The sequence below is a fragment of the Triticum urartu genome, chromosome 7, assembly GCF_003073215.2.
Source record: "Triticum urartu cultivar G1812 chromosome 7, Tu2.1, whole genome shotgun sequence".
In the NCBI taxonomy this organism is placed as follows: domain Eukaryota; kingdom Viridiplantae; phylum Streptophyta; class Magnoliopsida; order Poales; family Poaceae; genus Triticum; species Triticum urartu.
The window spans coordinates 613,076,975-613,097,630 of record NC_053028.1 but is presented as its reverse complement, the minus strand read 5'-3'; the positions used below and the strand labels follow the sequence as shown (position 1 = coordinate 613,097,630).

General features: G+C 46.9%; 1 long non-coding RNA gene across 1 annotated transcript; it reads left to right on the top strand.

The window, feature by feature from the left end:
* Positions 1-754: 754 nt before the first annotated feature.
* LOC125523179 lies at positions 755-1,563 on the top strand. Its single transcript, XR_007290132.1, has 3 exons — positions 755-837; positions 938-1,016; positions 1,398-1,563. It is a non-coding gene; the product is annotated as an uncharacterized LOC125523179 (long non-coding RNA).
* Positions 1,564-20,656: the final 19,093 nt, after the last annotated feature.

Below are 20,656 nucleotides of genomic sequence, written 5' to 3'. Positions count from 1 at the left end.
AAACCGTTGCCCCACCTCCTCTGTCTCTATCCCCTCCCTCTCCGCCCCTATCTCTCTGCCCCACCCCTCTCTCCCTCCCGCTCATCTCTCCCTCTCCCTCCCGCGAGAAGCTACGCCGGCCGATTCCGGCGAGCTCCGACGGGATTCGACGACGCCCGCCCCACAGCCGAGAGCCTCCCGACCCCGCCTTCCTCGACCCCGCGCTGCTGTGCCACCTCGCCTCCGCCCGCCGGTGCGTGCTGCCACCTCACCGGACCCCAGGAGCCCCGCCGCCTCGCGCTGCCGCCTGCACCGCGTCGCGCGCCGCCACCTCCCCACAAGCTCGCCGCCCCGCCACGGAAGCCTCGTCACCGGTCGCCCCGACCTCGAGATCCGCCGCCGCCATGGGAGCCGAGTACCGAGCTCCTCTGCGCCCCGCCCGCCATGGGAGATCTGAGGCCGGCCGGGAGGCGGGGATGGGGCGCCGGTGGGCCCCTAGGATCTGCGCGATGGCGCAGCTCTGGCTCGCCGCGGCCACAGCCGAAGATCCCGATCCCGACGAGCTCGAGCGCGCGTGAGTCCCGCTCCTCCGCCCTGTTTTTTCCGTGCCTGCTCGCTTGCTCTGTCTGTGGCTCAGTACTGTCGATTGCGTTGGTTGTGCTCCGCGGTTCCTGCAATGCTAATTCTGTTTGCAGTCTCGTTGTTCTTCAGTCCCCATCGTGTCTTGTATTTGGACAAGCTCGTGCTAATATGTGGTTGGTACACTACCTGGGCAAGGTCATTTTGATACTGATACTTATGGGCAGCAGAGGGTTCAAAGCCTGACCGTCTCATGGATCCGCTGATAATATCCCGGAAGTAAATATTGTTGCTTGCTTCATCTCTACTATTTTCTGTAACTGCTTAGTGTTAAGCTCATGATCAACCTGATTACTTATGCGGGAACCTTCTTACATAGGCAGCGCGACAACAATTCTTCTTCCTCAAAGCATATATTTTCTCCAAGCGATCAACAAAGTGTTTGGTCCATTTGGAAGGTACACAAGTTTCTGATGTTTCTGTATATTTTGAGACAGAGGGAGTAGTTGTCAGATCTTCTTTTAGCACCAGCAGTAATCTCAAGTTTCTTAAAAACAAATGAAGTGCCTGCATTACAGTATGTGACGTAGGTCAACGCTCCTCGGATAAACCTATTTCCAAAAAGAAAATCTTGCTACTGAAATAATGCTACATTTTGGAGGCCTTTTCTTTCTGGACATTATTGGCATAGTCTCAGGCTCTCATCACTATGAATAATAGAACACATACTACTAGGAGGAATCACATTTAACTATGCTATTCATAGGGTAGTTTTCTTGCTGTTACACATGTCCACCGGCATACATTGTATCTTATTGTGCTCTTACTTTTTTGTCTAGGTACTTGATGCCTCTTGGTCAGAAGATGATGGCGAGTTCCTCATTCCAATTGAGTTTATATTGTGTAGGTTTCTTCGTCATGATCTGGATTGCCACAGTCATGTTCAAGTCCAATGATATCTTGTGCAAGCAGACCGCTCTCAAGGTTGGTTCTTCATAATAGCTTGTCTATCAATGTGCTGCTTCTGCTTCTAGAGGTTAATTAATTGTTCTGCCAAGCATACTGCTCTCAAGGGCTTGTGCTTATCTTGTGTATCAACGTTCTTGTTCTGCTTCTAGCACTCGGTCTGTCCCTTCTATTGAGGAAGCCGGCTGGCAGACTGTTGCCGTCACTAAATCCCTAACCCTGGGGCCTGTGTTAACTCCATTTGATTGTAAAATTGCTTAGATAACTCAATTTGATTGTCCTCATGGTGTTCTAACATGCTTAGAAGAGTTGGAAACACTATAAATGGTTTGGTACGGATATGTGCTCTAGAATAGTGATTCTGGCATGCTATATTTTTCATTATGGTGAATGGTATTCTCTTTTCCCACACAGCATGATTTCCCCTTTTGGGGCCTCTTTGCTTCAAATTATTCCATATGATTGTAATATGCGGCTTCGAAAAACTCCTATGGTTTTCTATGATGCACTCAAACATCCTGTCGAACATATTGTATCAAGAGAGGGCATGACATTGCAACCCAGTGATTTCCCTATTTATGAGTTTTTAGGTCCTGTGAACCAATTAGGCCCTTGGTCATTTCTTGAACTCAATCAGTAACTCATTTGTGGAAAAAACTTGACGATGTGTGTACCTATGTGTTCTGTTCTGTTTTGAAGTGGATAACATTGCCCCGTGTTTCACTTGGAAATAACTTATGTTTTTTGAATAATAGGAATTTATGCACCATTTATATCTGTTCATAACTCTTAAACTAGCACTGCTCTCCTTAAAATTTCTAATCAGGCTGACTGTTGTTTTGTGCTCCACAGATACTTGTCTGGCAAGATGCTATGGTGGTCAAGTGTGTGCTGCCTAGGAAAATAGATATTTAGTTTTAGGTCATTTCTTGTAATTTCAGATATGGAGTGCTTGTCTTCAGTTTTTGTTTTTTACTTTGTGAAACTTGCTACCTATGGATGAAACTGTGTAATATTGATGAAACTATGCATATGTATGGATGAAACTTGCTACTATTGGTAACATGTGATATCCTATATTGGTCATATATATATATATATGTATGTGTGTCTGTGTGTTTGATTTTCTATGGAAATGAATGGATATAAGAAGAAACAGAATTAATGCCAATTTGGTCTCTTTGCCATCTGCCAGGGACGGCGAACGGCAAAGAGGTGCTCAAATTTGCCGTCCGCTGGCTGACGGCAAAGGCCGCCGTTAGCCGCCTAATGGACTAACACTGGCGGACGTCCAGTCTTTTGCCGTCACTCCTCTTTGCCGTCCGCCGCTGTAGGCAAAGCACTCTTTGCCGTCCGCTATAAAAAGCAGACGGCAAAGGGCCTGTTTGCCGACCCTGTCTTTGCCGTCACTGTTTGCCGTCCGCCACTGACGGCAAATCTCTTTGCCGTCCGCCGTGGCAGATGGCAAAGTAGCTGATTCCTGTAGTGTAGTGTTAAGGAGTTTATGAATTCGCAAAAGAATTTCAATGCTTTGCTTGAAGAAAAATTTCTCTTGATGTTGATTCTTTGAAACTTAGATCTATTCCACCTAAGCATGATATCAATGAGTCTCTCAAAGCCATGAGAATTTCCATTGATGAGTGCAAAGAAAAAACCGCTAGGATGCATGCTAAGAAATATTGTTTTGTGAAAGCGTGTTCTTCTAGTTTCCATGAAAATAAAGATGAAGATCTAAAAGTTATTGATGTGTCCCCCATTAAATCTTTGTTTTGCAGTATGAATCTTGATAATGATGGTACTGAATATGATCCACCTTTACCCAGAAGGCGTTCCAAAAATTCAGAGTCTTTAGATCTTGATGCTAAAATTGTTAAAAGTGGGACTGAAGAGGTCAAAACTTTAAATATCAATGAACCCACTATTTTGGATTTCAAGGAATTTAATTATGATAATTTCTCTTTCATAGATTGTATTTCCTTGTTACAATCCGTGCTAAATTCTCCACATGCTTATAGTCAAAATAAAGCTTCTACTAAACATATCGTTGATGCTTTGATGCAATCTTATGAAGAGAAACTTGAGTTGGAAGTTTCTATCCCTAGAAAACTTTATGATGTGTGGGAACCTACTATTAAAATTAAAATTAAAGATCATGAATGCTATGCTTTGTGTGATTTGGGTGCTAGTGTTTCCATGATTCCAAAGAGTTTGTGTGATTTGCGAGGTTTCCATGATTTTGATGATTGCTCTTTAAACTTGCACCTTGCGGATTCCACCATTACGAAACCTATGTGAAGAATTAATGATGTTCTTATTGTTGCAAATAGGAATTATGTGCCCGTAGATTTTATTGTTCTTGACATAAATTGCAATCCTTCATGTCCTATTATTCTTGGTAGACCTTTCCTTAGAACAATTGGTGCAATTATTGATATGAAGGAAGGGAATATTAGATTCCAATTTCCGTTAAGGAAAGGTATGGAACACTTACCTAGAAAGAAAATTAAATTACCATATGAATCTGTTATGAGAGACACTTATGGATTGCCTACCAAAGATGGCAATACCTAGATCTATCTTTGCTTTTATGCCTAGCTAGGGGTGTTAAACGATAGCGCTTGTTGGGAGGAAACCCAATTTTATTTTTATTCCTTGATTTTTGCTCCTTTTTAGTAATAAATAATTTATCTAGCCTCTATTTTGGTTGTGTTTTTTGTGTTTAATTAGTGTTTGTGCCAAGTAGAACCGTTGGGAAGACTTGGGGAAAGTCTTTTTGATCTTGCTGTAAAAAACAGAAACTTTAGCGCTCACGAGAATTGCTGCCATGTTTATTTGGAAAAGTGCTATTTAGTTAATTCTTTTTGCAGATGATTAATAGATAAATTACTCACGTCCAGAAATTTATTTTAGAATTTTTTGGGTTCCATAAGTTTGCGTTAGCTACAGATTACTACAGACTGTTCTGTTTTTGACAGATTCTGTTTTTCGTGTGTTGTTTGCTTATTTTGATGAATCTATCACTACAAAAAAAAGACACATCCGTGACATTTTGGGCCGAACGAAAAAATATTCTGTCATACATATGACACTTCTATGATGATAATTGTGACAGAACCCAGTATCATCATAGATGTGGTGGGCTCCTACTTCTATGACAAAAAATCATGACAGAAAGTGGGCATTTCGTCCTGGGCAGGCCGGAGATGCAGCTGCATGACATCCTTTGGGCCGTCCATGACGGAAAAACCCGTGGTAGAAGCGAGGGGGAGGAAAATTTCAGGGAGTTCCCGGTTATGGTGGGAGGTCGGGGTCGAGCGATGCGCGTTTCTCTCGTACACGTACGCACGTGTGTGCGAGGCGTTGGCTCTAACTGAACCCGAGCGAGGCGTTGGGCTCTAACTGAACCCGAGCGATTGCACTGTAGGCTACGCGTTACTGAACCCGAGCGATCGATCGATGGCTGTTAACTGAACCCGATCGAGCGATTCCTTCGCTACTGCTGCTAACTGAAGCCGATCGATGCTGCCTCTGGATGAACAGTGAGCGTTGCGGGAGTGCTTGGATGAACAGTTCTCGGTGGGGGTGGATGAACAGGACCCCGTGGTGTTGCCTCTGGATGAACAGGACCCCGATCGATCGAGCCGGTTGGGGCTGGATGAACAGGACCCCGTGGAGGGCAGGATGAACAGTAGACGGTGGAGGGCAGGATGAACAGTAGCCTATGGAGGGGTGATTGAATAGGAGCCTGTGGAGAGGGCTGGTTGAACAGTAGCCGGTGGAGTAGCGCGCGGTGGAGGCTGGATGAACAGGAGCCCATTGATGAATAGTCGCAGGTGGAGGCTGGAGGAGGTCGACGGTGAATGAACAGTAGTTCGTGGAGGCTGGAGTGGGTTGACGGTGGAGATGAACAGTATCTCGTGGAGTCCCGTTTTGCGGTACGCCACACCCCTCCCGATGAACAGGACCCCCATTTCGACCGTAGCGCTCCAACACAAGTCCGTTTCCCCCGTTTTGCGGTACGCCGCACCCCTCCCGATCAACAGGACCCCCGTTTCGACCGTAGGAGGTCCGTTTCCTCCGTTTTGCGGTACGCCAGACCCCTCCCGATGAACAGGATCCCATTTCGAACGTGGCCGGTCGAACACAAGGCCGTTTCCTCCGTTCTGCAGTACGCCAGGCCTTGTTTCCATTGCCTGTTTCGTCCAAGCCCTCCCGATGAACCCGACGCATTTCGTTGCCTCCCCATGAGCACGACGACGACGATGTTTCTCCGTTCCAACCCAGCAATGTACACGAGCCCTGGCCGTACGTATGCGCGAGTAGGCATTCGAGACCCCACTCATATGTACACATACGTGGCCGTATTTTCTTTCTTGCACCCTGGCCATTGTACGTACGTGTACATGCTACGTGTGCGCCTCTACTACAACACGTGCGCGCCTCTACATCGACCAGTATGTACATACACGTTCGCGACCAGAATGACAACGCTACATACGCTTCGACCAGGTGAGTCCCGACTGTCAGGCACTTCCTTGCCTGCGAAGATGTAGCTGGTGGGTCCCAACAGTCAGGGGCAAATCGTTTTTTTTTCCCGGACACACTTCCTTGCGTGCGAAGATGTAGCTGGTGGGTCCCAGCAGTCAGGGGGAATTTTTTTTCGCGAAATACAGTGGCCCGTCTGGTGGGTCCCAGCTGTCAGGTAGAGGAATCATTATTTTCCGCGTAATGTGGAGGCACTTCCTTGCTACGGCCGTGGACCTAGCTGTCAGCCTCTCCATGTACAGTCCACGTCCAATGGAAGTCATTCCTTGACCACGTTGACCACGCTGCGCTGAGAGCACCAGGGCGGTGGACGACGGCGAGGCCTAGGAAGGGGACGACACGGAGGTAGGGAAGACTCGGCAGTTGTTTGCCACGCGGAGGGGAGTATGATTGTACGAGGGTTTACTGGTTCGTCTGCCATCGCTGGAAAATAACAACAGGTGTGGGTGAGTAGAGGGATGCCTAGGCCAGCGATGGGATTACGGTCGGGGCGGTGAGGCCTGCGCGGTAGCACAGCCGGCCGCGAAGAGGAGGGAGCAGGCAGTCCCGCCGGCCCTTGTTTGAGCGGCTGGAGCAGGAAAAGCAGAGATTGAAGAAGCATGACGGCCGTTGGATGGACATCCAACAGTCAGTGCTTGTGCGTCAACCTTTTTTTAGGAAAGCCTCAAATCAGTGGAAAATAGCATACAACCCATCTTCCATTATTTCTAATAATTTACAGCCCATTTGCTAATTCTTAAGGTTTTTTTTGGAGCCCATATTCTTTTTGTTAGCATTACGGCCCATATTATGGCAACGGTTAAAAAATTATACGAAATTTTGCATATTTTGGTGTGGTCTGAACTGTTTTTAATCCTGAAATTTCGACTCACATTCAAACTGATTTTAAAAATAAATGTATATCAATATAAAATCCAACAAATTCTCCACGCATAAAAATTAATGTAATTAAATATCTTGAAATGAAAAAAAAGATATTTGAAACTAATTGCCGGTTTGATGTGTTTTAAAAATGTACAACCCATTTCTCATTACTGATGGGCCATTTTCTCGGCCAGCCAAATGAAAGCTCTCCTCATCTTGAAAGATTTGTAGCCCAACAGGCCTGACAAAGCGACTTACTTGGCAAATCACAAAAAAACTATGTTGTGGCTGTGGACCCAGCTGTCTGCCTCTCCACATACAGTACTCTTCCAATGGAAGTCGTTCCTTGACCACGTTGACCACGCCGCGCGGAGAGCACCACGGCGGTGGATGACGGTGAGGCCTAGGAAGGGGACGACGCGGGAGTGGAAGCCCGCGCGGAGAGGACTACTAGGGTTCACTGGTTCGGCTGCGGTGTGAGGCTGCCGTCGCCGCAGGGCCTGGCCAGTGGTGGGAATAGTAGGGGGTGGTGAGGCCTCTGTGGCAGCACAGCCGGCCACGGGAGACAGGAGCATGCGGCACGACCGACGCTGCTTTGGGCGGCTAGAGCAAGAAGACCAGAGGTTGAAGAAGCACTACGGCCATTGGATGGACATCGTACAGTCACTAGAGCTAGAATCGTTCATATTGACTAAGTTGACAAAGCCCTTCGTCCCCGTCAACTTAGTAGGCCCACAAGTTAGCCTCCCAGCAAGGTGGGTCCCAGCTAGCCGGGGGAGTATTCATTTTTTTTGTGCATAATAAGGAGGCACTTCCGATGGGTCCGAGCTGACAGCGGGGGGAACATTTTTTTCGTAAAATACAGTGGCCCGTCCGGTGGGTCCCAGCAGTCAGGGGGAAACGACTTTTTCGCAAAATACTGGTGGCCCGTCCGGTGGGTCCCTGCAGTCAGGTGGAGGAATCATTATTTTCCGCGTAATAAGGAGGCACTTCCTTGCTGCCGCCGTGGACCCAGCTGTCAGCCTCTCCACGTATAGTCCATGTCCGATGGAAGTCGTTCCTTCCACGTTGACCACGCCGCGCCGAGAGCACCAGGGCGGTGGACGACGGCGAGGCCTAGGAAGGGGACGACGCGGAGCCAGTGAAGACGCGGCAGTGGATGCCCACATGGAGAGGAGTATGAGGGTTCACTCGTTCGGCTGCGGTGTGAGGCTGCCGTCGCCGCAGGGCCTGGCCAGCGGTGGGAATAGTAGGGGGCGGTGAGGCCTCCACGGCAGCACAGCCGGCCACGGGAGGCAGGAGCAGGCGGCACGACCGGCGCTGCTTTAGGCGGCTGGAGCAAGAAGACCAGAGGTTGAAGAAGAACTACGGCCGTTGGATGGACATCGTATGGTCACTGCAGCTAGAATCGTTTATATTGACTAAGTTTACAAAGCCCTTGGTACGTCAACTTAGTAGGCCCACAGGTCAGCTTCCGAAACGGTGCGCCCCAGATGTCAGGGGGAGGAATCATTTTGTAGGCGGGTGAAGCTAGAATATCCGAGATTGAAGAAGAAGCACGGCATCCGTTGGATGGACATCCAACGGCCACTGCTGCTAGAACCGTATGTTGACTATAAGTTGACAAAGCCTTGCATACGCATCAACTCTGTTTTTTTAGGGGACGCGTCAACTTAGTAAGGCCAGAAGTGTGTGGCAGAGAACTTATAGCCCATTTGAGATTTGTAAGAATGTGTAGCCCATTTTTTAGTTCTAATGGAATTTACTGCAACCCATTTACAGTTTGTTAAAAGTACAGCCCATTTCAACCAACTGTTCAAAACAGAATTCAATAAAAATTTCCCACATTTTGATGGGATCCGAAAATTTTTTATCCCGAAATTTCTAGTCAGATTAAATACAATTTCAATATAAATTTATATTACGTAAAAATCCAACGAAACATTGCTCTCGCAACAATTAATGAAATTAAAATTTTCAATATCCAAAAATAATATTTTATAAAGTAATCACGTGTTTGGTGCAGTTTTTTATAGTTACTGCCCAGTTTTTATAATTACATCCCATTTATTATTTCTTACATCCCATTTTCTTCTTAAGCCTAATGCATCCCTCCTAGGAAAGATTTGCAGCCCAGCGGGGCGGAGAATAACAACTTGACCTTGCCTGGGTATTCCTAAAAAAAGTATAGCTGGGCTAGCCATTTTCAGCTTGAAAAAAATTAATATCTGGACTGGATATCTGGCGTGGGCTAGAAGGTCCACAGCCCGCCCAGTTAGTACCTGCAGCGATGTTTTCGTTGTTGTTCAAAGGAGAAAAATTAATATCTGGGCTAAACATCGAAAAACTCTACAGTGCTCACACCTCAAAAACACAAATACTGCTCGAGCTGCTTGGTCCCAGCTGTCGGTCGCTTCTTGTGCAATTCTCTCGTTTATTGACTAGTACTACATAGGTTGACAATGGTGTGGGACCGTGATGTCAGGAAACCAGGGGGAAGCAAAATAAATAACTCCAGCGAGCGCTTCCACCTCTGCCTCGTTGTCTCCCGTGGAAACCCCTTTCCTCCCTTTTTTTGCTCGGGCAAGGACCAATGCATGCAGCACGTCCATGCGGTTATTAGGCAAGAAATAAAAGCGCTTTGCATGCTATGAATTACGATGGCCTGCATGGGTAGCTAATAAGGCATCCTCTTAACTGCTGTGATTAAATGTTGTGTTTAGAAGAGAGAAATATTCTTCTTTTCCACCAATCTGCTTGCACCTAGGTCGTGATGCACCTTCTAATATGACTTATTCACCTAGACGGAGGGAGTATAGTTTTATACATATATCTATAATAAGGAGGCACTTGCGTACGTAGGCTATGGACCTGGTGGGTCCCCATTGTCATCCTCTCCAAGTAAAGTCATCTCCTCGCCCGCGCGCGCTTTCCGCCCGAAACAGTCAGCGCCGCCTGCCCCGCTTCCCGGTGCAGGCGATTGCTTCGCCTTCAAACAACACAAGTGTCGTCCATCCGTCCATCTGCCGCCCACATTAATGATACGCGGTTGCCGAGGCAGCTACTCTGGTGCCACACATCCGTCCCTCCGCCCGCCCACCATTGCTATATAAACTGCTGCGCCGGCCATAGCCGCAGTCATCTGCATCCGTTCCCTTTCTCCTGTCCACACCACTACTACCCACCATGGCTTCCTCGCGCTCCAGTGCACTTCGGGACGGGCGGTCGACGGACCACAAGGAGATGGCAGCCATTGCTGCCGACCGGCTGGCGGGCAGGCAGCCAGAGGACGACGACGTCGCAATGGAGAACATGGTAGTTGATGATCCTGCGCCAACCCCCTCCTCCGCGCCATCCTCGCCGGTGCATTGCACCATGACCATCGGTGAGGCCCGTGCCCATTATATGGACAGTGTGAGGCAGATGCGTCAGGAGCAGTTCTGGGAGGCGCAGGCCGACGCCGCCTACAACTACCATCTCCTCCAGGAGCATCTGCAGGCGGAGGAGAAGATCGCCGCGGAGCGGGCGGAGCAGGAGGCGCTGCTCGACTCGTACCGCTCCGCCCGCAAGGGCCGCCTCGAGCGCTGGCGGGAGCGCATGCGGGTGGCGGAGGCTGCGGCCGCCTACAAAGAGGCTAGCAAAGGGGGCGATGAAGCGGGCGAGACGCTGTTTGGCGAGACCGAGGACAAGGCAGAGGACAATGCCGGCTCCGACGAGTCCCCGCTCCGTTGGCGTCGATGAGGCCCTGCTCCGCCGAGGCCCCGCGGCGCCAACAATGAGGCAGAGGACACCGCCGGCTCCGCCGAGGCCCCGTCCCACCAAGAACAAGGCAGAGGACATCGCCGGCTCAGCCAAGGCCCCACCCTGTGGGCAACGCGGGGGAGGATTTCCACTACTCCGCTGAGGCGCCGCCCGCCGGCAACGAGATAGAGGACATCTCCGGCTCCGCCGAGGCCCCGCCCCGCTGCCAACGAGGCCGCGCCACACAGAAAACGAGGAAGAGTAGAACACGGTAGGTCGCCGCCGCTCGGGTCCAAGTAAGGCCACCGCTGCTACCCTCCTGTTGAAGCCAAGCTAGGCGGGTTGACCATTGACGGCCGGTTAGCTTCTTGGTGGCGACGTGGAGTTGGGGAGTTCTGCTGGAGAATAACTTTGCTTCTACTTAACTGCTGGTGCAGTTGGCTGACTGACACGTGGGCCCAACAGGCCACATGTCAGTTACGCCACTGCACCTGCAGTTAAGTCACTGAAGCTTATGTTCGGCTCAGCGGGACACAGGTGGGTAGCTTCGGTTAATAAATTAGACCTCCAGCGCACCCCTTTTTAGTTGAAGAATGTATGAAATGTAATGAATCTGGCATGTTTATATGAAATCCGACCGTGTATGAATGAATTTATTTCGATTAGTTCGAATTCCTATATCACTGGCATTGGATGAACATGCAAAACAATATGTACTAGCATTATTCCCAGGGTGATCACCTCGTTTGCAGCAGTTTCACATGTACTCCTTCCGGTCCTTTCTAGTCTGCATACAAGTTTTGTCTGCAGTCAAAGTATCTCTACTTTAACCAATCTTATACAAAAAAGTATGCACTTTCACAATGTGCGAAGTAAAAAGGAACAGAAGGAGTACAAAGAGTTTGAGAAGGTTTTTAGCATTTCTGTACATTGCAATCAAACACACAGGTCTGGCAATTCATAGAGAACATTCAAAACAATCGATGATTATGCATCTCAGTGACTCACATGTCAGAGGCAATATTTACTTCACAACTAAAGAATAAATAAAAAATTGTTTGACGCTGCTGACAGCAAGGGCGTCCCATTCGAAAATATCAAACGCATGTCTTGCTAAAATCAATGAGAAAAATTTGACAAGGTTGTCCCATTCCAAAATATCAAATGCCTACGATTGTGGAATGGACAGAGTTTGCCATCAGTTCGGACATTGACATGGCACATCGTGCTAAATAAACCAGTTGTTCTTTTTGTGCAGTTCCACCAAAATCAACCAAATTCACGCGTAGCTTGTATGATTTCGCTCTTATATGTTGCAATGCCTTGAACTTATCGGCACCTCCTTTCTTGTGGTGGAAATGAATGATTCGATGTATTAATGAACATTTTGTGCAGTTCCCATTGAAATCAAGCTGAGCACCCCTGTTTGCACAAATACAAAAAAGTGATTAGTATAGAGCAAAGTGTACTATGAATTGACAGTTTTCACAAGCACATACATGGTCCATGTAGAGCACACTTTTAGAAAAATAGAACTCACCAGAAAGAATCCTAGAACAACATTGTACTCGCGCATCATAGCAAAAAAATGGAGATGTTGTCAGTCCTTCTGAGCTAAAGTTAGTTTGGTCTTGTGGGGAGTAATGTAACCATCCTTCAACTGCTCCTTCTGATGATAAGATAGACAGGGCTTCTTCATCCTGGCATAATCGGAACTAGTCACTTCACGTACTCCATATTCTTCTTCAGAGGAAGATGGTCCTGTTGTGCAAAGACAAGAGGACTACTAAATGCTAGCATCACTGTTTGCTCAAAAAAAGGAAAGGAAATATTTAAAACAGCACAGATGAAGCACTTCTCAAGGACAATACCAATTTTTCATGAGAGCACCGGGAGTTGATTTTTGTTTTTCTTCCCCTTGTTCTTCCCCTTCATCACTTGGTTCAATAACAAACAAGCTCCGCCTTCAATGTAAGATTTGGCATGTCAATTAGGGAGCACAAGTATAGTACTAAACTTAATTTTTTGATGAAAGTGGCAAAATACAGGCCAGCAGTTGTGAAATATCCTTATCTTACCTCAATGGGATATTACGGTGCACATACAGATTGGAAGTCTTGTCTCCATTTGTGCAATTCACTAAAATCAAGCAACAGTATGGTACAGGTAGCACAACATATTACTGCACACTGCAGAATCATGTGAAAGAAGGCTAGTACTGACCTCTCATGATGCGGAATTCAAACAACTCACAAGAAGAAGATCTGAACCAAATTCTCCTTAACGGATAGGAAGTAAGATCTCCTCTTGTGCAGTTCCACTAAGATCAAGCAATCAAGCAACGTTGTCGGTGTGACATTTTGGTTGAACTGCACAAAACACTCTTAAAACAAAAGTGTTTTGTGCAGTGCAACAAAAGGTCACAATGGCAACGAGGTGAAGCAGATAACCTTGTTTACACAGAGGTGCAAAGGAAACAATTAGTGGTCAATAACGGTGGATGACACAGAAGGCAACAAAAAGAAGCATCTACCTTGTCTAAATGGGAAAGAAAGCAAGACAGTAGCATTTCTCAAACGGTGGCATTGATTAATATTAACATAGAGATTATATTAACAATAAAATTCGTTAAACATGTAATTTTCTTTTAACTATGGCATTGCATCAATTTTCCAGCAGCATTATTAGAGGGTGATTGTTTACAGGGACATTTTGGTGTACGGACTAAAAAAACTCCGTGTCAGTCCCATCTAAACCAAAGAGGAGGGACTTTTAGGGACTAAAAGTGGGCATTTGGGACTAAAGAAAGAAGACCCCGAGGGAGTCTTTTTGGGACTTTTTCCAATAGTTGCCCCTGCCACGCATCGCACCTTGTCTCTATTAGTTCATTACTAGGGGTAACATGGTCTTTTAGCATGTCATTTAATAACCTCTAGTCCATGTTTAGTCCCTGGAACCTAGCATGTAGGGACTAGGGAGTTTTTAACCAAACAGGGCCTTAGATTAACAACAGCTAATGAGTTGCACGGGACAGTGGACGCACCAACACCATGTGCATCTACCGATGTACTGTGGTCATGCACAGTCTGTTGCAACAAAGAACAAGCAACCAAGGAGCATATTTGTGTTGGTCCCAGTTTTGTTATCTTTAGACGCCTTTCCCTCTGTGAGCGTAGCAAATCTAGTCCTGCTCAAACTCTACAGCCTTGTCCATTCCTTTCCTTTTTGAACTAGTACTTTCGGCCCTTCCTTTCCTCTTTGAACCACGTCCTAGATTTATGCGATACAACTTTCCCCACTACTTTCCCCCATTCCTTTCCTCTTTGAACCACGTCCTAGATTAATGCTATACAACTTTCCCCCTTCATTTCCTCTTTGAACCACGTCCTAGATTCATGCTATATACAACTTTTCCCACTACTTTCCCCCACTCCTTTCCTGTTTGAACCACGTCCTAGATTCATGGTATACATGCAGCTAGAGCAATGCATGTGGAGTAAGTAAATTATACCTTAAGGTTCTTGGGGCGTGGTTCGGTGGGCGATGGGACGGCGGCGAAGAAGAAGAAGGGGTCGGAGGCCCTCCCGCGCCACCGCTGGGTGGAAAGTGAATAGCTGCGCCGGTAGTCCCTTGCCGACGGCGACAGTGTGAAGCCTCCTTCCCTTCCCGGCGGACGGATCCTGCCGGCTCTTTGAGCAGCAGTGAGAGGAGAGAGAGGCCAACGAGGTCTTGTTTAGATCTGGAGAGGGCGAGAGAGTTTGAAGAGAGCAACTACAAGCCCTGAGGCTCCAGCGGGAGAGGGCGAGAGAGTGAGCGAACAGGCTAACCAGCTACACAACCCTCCCGTTATGTTCAACGAGAGGGAAATAACCTTTTATACATTCCTGCATTCGTGTGACAAGCATGCCGTGTTATTTTTTGTGTGGGGGGGTCATTGGGATTTCAATCATAATCGTGTCATGTGGCTTTGGTGGTAAGACTATCCACAGTGGTGCAGAAATAATGCAGCCTCAGTCACCTTACCCCTCCACGTAGTACGTTGGATCCCACCAGTCAGAGGGTGAAACAAACAAATTAATAAGAAAAATTAAAAGCGCCAGAAGTGTATCTTACCTCACACATCTCGCTACTGCTTGGGAACACTGTCCAATTGATCCCTCTGTTCGCTCACGTACTATTTTAATGGAATCCTTATTATAACATGCACACAAATTTTGGCCACTTGTATTCGACTTAAGTCAGGGTGCCACCGTATCTCGTATACTTACTACTCCCTCCATCTAGGTGTAATAAGTCATGTTAGAAGGTGCAACGAGACCAAGGTGCATGCATGTGTGTGTGTGTGTGTTTAACACCATGTGTGTGTTAGGGAGAGCGACAGATCGACCTACTCCTACAGAGAGATGTTGTGTAGTGTATGATTTTAGCCGCGAGAGTCGGTGCATCCTCTCGTTCCCGGGCGTGTCCGGTAGGGACATGCGGACAGCTGCCACGCCCGCTCCTGACCAGCCTGGCCCACCCAAAGCCCCTCCATCACCCGCACGCGCTTCCCGCCCGAAACGGTCAGCGCAGCTCCAAAGAATTGGTGCCGCATTCATGCCCGGGCAGAGCGGACGCGACCTCTCACTGGCGCAAGAGTGATGGTTGCTTCGTCTATCCAACTTACTGTTGGGTCTATGTGATTTGATGGGTCATTGGTCTTTATTACTGAGGTGGTAGGACTGCTGGATGTCCCACGCTTTTGGCGAAAGGAGGTATACTACTACTACTAGATTACAATTTTCTCCATTCTTACAGCGGAGGCGTGCAAGAGTAGTGAAAACACGCAGGCTCAGTGATTACATGGCCCACCTCACATTACTATCACCGTGCGACACCTAACTCTTTACATAGTACTCCGTCCATTCCTAAATATTACTAGATGAGTCCCCGCGCGTTGGCGCAGAATAGCGGTATATCTCTCTATGCAAAATTATCGATTTCATAGAACAAAAAAAAACTCTATAACCGCAAGACAAATGTGGTAGCCAAACTAAATGAACTCCCATCATCATTTAGATCATCCCACGTAAGGAAAAAAGATCAGCCAACTCCTAAACTCCTACTGCATAATGGGATTATATTTTTCTTTTTGACATGTTAATGGGACTTAAAAGCTCACTTACATGCATGCTACCGGTGCATGCTTGCATGCAGACATGTTGATGTGATTTAAAACCCACTCACATGCATGTGGCATGGTATTTCTGCATGCTTGCATGTGGCTTAGTGCGGAGCCTCTCAACGTCAAGATCAGACGGCTATTATGGACTGATTTACTTCATCTAACGGCTACATCAATTTTGATGACGTGGCTCAAGGAGAGGATAGAGAATTCCTAGTAGTGGGGGCTAGCTATTACTAGTAGATATAAGTCTTTGTAGAGATTCCACTACATACGGAACAAAATGAATGAATCTACACTTAAAATGCATCTATATACATCCGCATGTGGTTCATGGTGAAATCTCTACAAAGACTTATATTTAGGAACGGAGGAAGTACTAGTATAGTACGTACTGTAATTTATCAGCGAGATAAATTTGTACAATGTTATGAAGCTTCTAGCTTCTGTTACATGTATCTTGGGTCCAAGGTTGCCCGTTGCAACATTTCATCAAATACAAAGGAGACTAACATGCATGCTATTGCATCTCAATGATTGACAGATCATAGCAAATATGTACTCCCTCCGTTCCAAAATAAGTTTCTCAACTTTGTGCAAACCTTAGTACAAAGTTGTACTAATACTAAAGTTGACACTTATTTTGGAACAGAGGCAGCTAAAGAAAAAAATGATCCATGCAGTCCCTAGCCCTTGAACCGTGACCCTGACCAGGCTTCAATTTGCTGGCAACGTTCGAGCTTCCTAATAAATGAAGTTTGCAACCTTTTGACCATCGGATCATTTTGTGCAGTTTCACCAAAATCGAGATGAGCATCCCTGTGGCAAAGAAATTGAACAAGCGTGATTAGAATAAGATTACTGGGACTAGTTGATGAGACATAAACTCATCACAAATACAGTACGTAGAAGCCAGTAGAGGTATGTGCGGGGCAAAGAAGTAGAGAAATATCCACAGGGAGTGATGTGGGCAGCTGGAGCAGTGGTGCAAGCCGACTGTAAAGGGAGTTGTACTTGAGGGACGTAGTTCAACCTTGAGGAGGGCGGCGGGAGGCGCCAACTGCCCACGTCGCGGTATTGAGCAAGGGACGAAGGCAACCTCACCGGCTTTGTGAGAGAGAACGGCGGGGACCCCTGTTCGGGACGTGCCAACAGTGGGTTTTCGCCCTCGGCGATGGCCACCACATCTACACTAAGCATCCACCCCTTCCCCAAGCGGACGTGATCCACCGGGATGTTAGAGATGTGGCGACAGTCGTTTTGTGCGAGAGAGTGTGAAGAGAGCAACCCCAGCAAGCAACCGTGTAGGCTGGCCCGTCCTGACCATGTACTCCTTTTCTCTCCATATGAACCTATCATATTGCGTATGTGCCACTGAAGGAAAAAAAACTTTATTTATAAATGACACGGCACCTACTACTCGTTCTCCTATAACCTTGCACTTGGCATCTCCAAAATATTGACCTTGCGATTGGCTCTTCGCCTCTTCGGGAAGTCGAGCAATAATGGTAGTGCAGTATATATCGTTCTGGCTATATGAGACCGAATAAATGGCTGCATGTCCACCACGTGGGCGAGGGTCGAGGGGCGAGGGAGAGTGCTACATACAGAGCAAAATGAGTGAATCTACACTCTAAAATACGTCTATATACATCAGTGTTTGGAGTATGCACTAGTAGTTCATATTGAAATCTACTAAAGGACATATATATTCCAAACAATATGATATAATCTCTATAACCAAGGTAGTAGGGACGAGGAGTAAATGGAGGGAGTAGTAAATTTTTCTACCCGTCCTGCGAGCCACCGCGCGCATGGGCGAGGGAGCGGGCGTAAGGCGTAGTAAGCAAGCTTCACCTCATCCTGCGAGCCACCGTGCCCATGGGCGGGGGAGACGGGGTACTAAGCAAGCTTCTCCTCGTTCTATGAGTTGACGGGACACATCAAAACTACTCCAATGTATAGAGCCTTGCCTCTAAGGTAGGCCCCAGATGGTTTGCCTCTTTTTTAACAAAACACGTCAAGTCGCAATTTGTTTGTTCACCCGTGGTAGACGATCCTCCCTCCACCAAGTGGACAACCAGTACATGTGCCAAATTACCACGTGGGCTGCCTTTTTCGTACAGAAATGAGCTCCACCGTGTACCCACGCGGGTGTGGTTGGGAAAGAGACGGGAGTACATGCGCCTTGCATGCACCTCTTCTCTTCGTGCACGTTCCCCACCTACGTGGGTGTGTGAGAGAGATACAAACCGCGTTCGTGAGTGTTTTTTGTTTTCGGGTGGGGGTGGGGTGGGGGTTGATTTCGTGAATTATTTGTGGGAATATGTGTCAATGACATCCCAAACAAAATTTTCCATGCAATGTGTCTGAAATGGAGGCCTATCCATATCATACATAGAGGGTCGAGCAATCCACGAGAAGAGAGGGAGGGGTCATAGCTATCGATAGAGTCGAAGAGAGGATCAAGTGGGTGGGTGCGAGATCGATGAAGAGAGCCATCGAAATTGTGTGTGTGTACAAGTCAAAGATATAGGGCGACTTGCCAACCGGAACGTTAGAGGGCACACGTCAAGTTTGTGTGTGGCAGGGAGACATGACTAGAGCGCTCGATGTATCGGTGTGTGTGGGAGGAGGGGGTGGTGGGAGGGGTAGGCAGAGGCCTAACTATAGAGGTAGAACGACTCGTATATGTGTTGAGAAGGAGAGACCCAGCTATGTCTTGTGGAGATCGGTCGACATCCATACATAACTAAAGGACGGGAAATATGATGGGAGAGAGATAGAGGAGAGAGAGAGGGAGGGAGAGGGGTAGAGTGCTGGATGGGTGATGGAGTTGCTTCTCGAAGATGGTGGGAGAGGCTTACTAGACAAACTGAGGGTGGAACTGCAATGTTATCAATAAGAGTGGGGATGTGTTTCTGTGTGTGCCTGTGCGTGATAGATCTGTCAGGACACATCCATGGATGATGAAGGGGAACCATGTGTTTGGTAAGCAAACCTAACTAGATCGGTAGATCAATTGTTGTTTGTCGGAGGAAGGGAGTGAAACAACTAATGAGGTAGATCGATTGACGTGTGGGTAAAAATGAGTTACAAGGACCTAGCTAGCTATATGTATAGCGAGAGATCGGTCGGTGTATGTCCATTTGTTAGAGGCTAATAAGGCCCAGCGAGACGGATAGACAGAGAGAATGGAGCTATGAGGTGGTGCGAGAGGCCCAACTACTAGCTAGATAGGGGGAGGAGTGTGTGGTTGTGAGAGAGCGATGAAAAGAGGGGTGAGAGTTTACACGTGTGTCTGACCGTATGAGAGACACGAGGCAAGGACACATAAAGGAGGAGATTGAAGGTGTGTTTGTATGTTGTAGGCAGGCATCGCTGGAGAGGCTTATCGGTCGGTGTGTGTCGGAAAGGAGTTGTGGAGACTCTGGGAGAACGACCTAAAGGAAAAAAATGAATGTGCCCGGTGGATAGAATGCCGAGGGAGGGGGAGGGCGAGGAGGGCGTGTGCATGCACGAGAGAAAGTTAGTGGTAGCTACAAAGGTTAGAGGATTGTGTGGGTGTAAGAGACTAACAAAGATCATAATTTGATATGAAAGCGGATTCATATATTTGAATAGGAGATCATAGTGTTTTAAACATTGCATGCATGAATATAGCGGTGATACACGTGCTGTGCACATGTTATACCTAATGTGATAATGCATGGTGTTTGCAACTCACAGCTAAATGCTGAACAATCTAAACCATACTATACATCAAACAATCTCACATTTTATTTGAATTTGTGATAATGTGTGGCGTTTGCAGCTTACAACTAAATATCGAACAATCTAAACAATACTATATATCGAACATTCTCACATTTTATTTGAATTTGTGGTAATGTGTGGTGTTTGCAACTCACATCTAAATACTTGTAGGCGTATGGGGCGGGGCACCATACATAATGTGATAAACACATTATACATATGAGACATTGTTTAGATTATGAAGATCTAGCTAGAGCTAGAAATGTAATGTGATTTGAAATCTAAATAAAGTGGATTCAAAAAATCTAGTTCGTGGTCATATAGTACACATAGTTCATATGTAACTCGAGACTAATCATGTGGTGTGCTGTGAAGATAATACACAAATGATGGTTTAACTTGACAATAATGATGATTGTAGATCTTATTAAAACTGACAAACGAATTCAAATTCTTTGACTTCACAACAATCATTACTATAGATCTTATTCAAATAGAGAAACGAATTCAAATTTAGTTCATATTGAAGCGGTAGTATATACGTTTGGAATGCACTAAAACGTTCATTTGAGTAGTAGTTTGCATGCATTATACACGTAGCGAAATATTTTAATTGAACATAACATGAATTCAAAGTTTCGAATGACATTTGTAGGGCGCATTGATTTGGTACAGTACACGTTAGGCTTGTCCGGAAATTTCAACCCGCGCCTTGTTAGCCCGAAATATTTAAGATATATCTTTGTCTCGTTGTGCTCCGACAACTCCCTCCATCTCAACCCGCGCCTTGCTATTCCGAAATTACTACGCGCGCGAAAACTCCCACCTCCTATGAAATCCCGACACGCGAAATGCCCGTGGTACCCCTGAACCGAGAGAACCACCTCAAATCGGTGGGGGTACTTTCGTAACTTACCCCACATTTCAGACAAGCGCGTCTCTAAGCCATGGTTCCCCACTGCCATCCCATTCGTCCACCCATTCGTACACCGAGGCCGCGAAAACCCGCAACGAACCCCACACCCTGCTCTGTCTGCCACCCACCCGGAGCCTCTTCCCCGA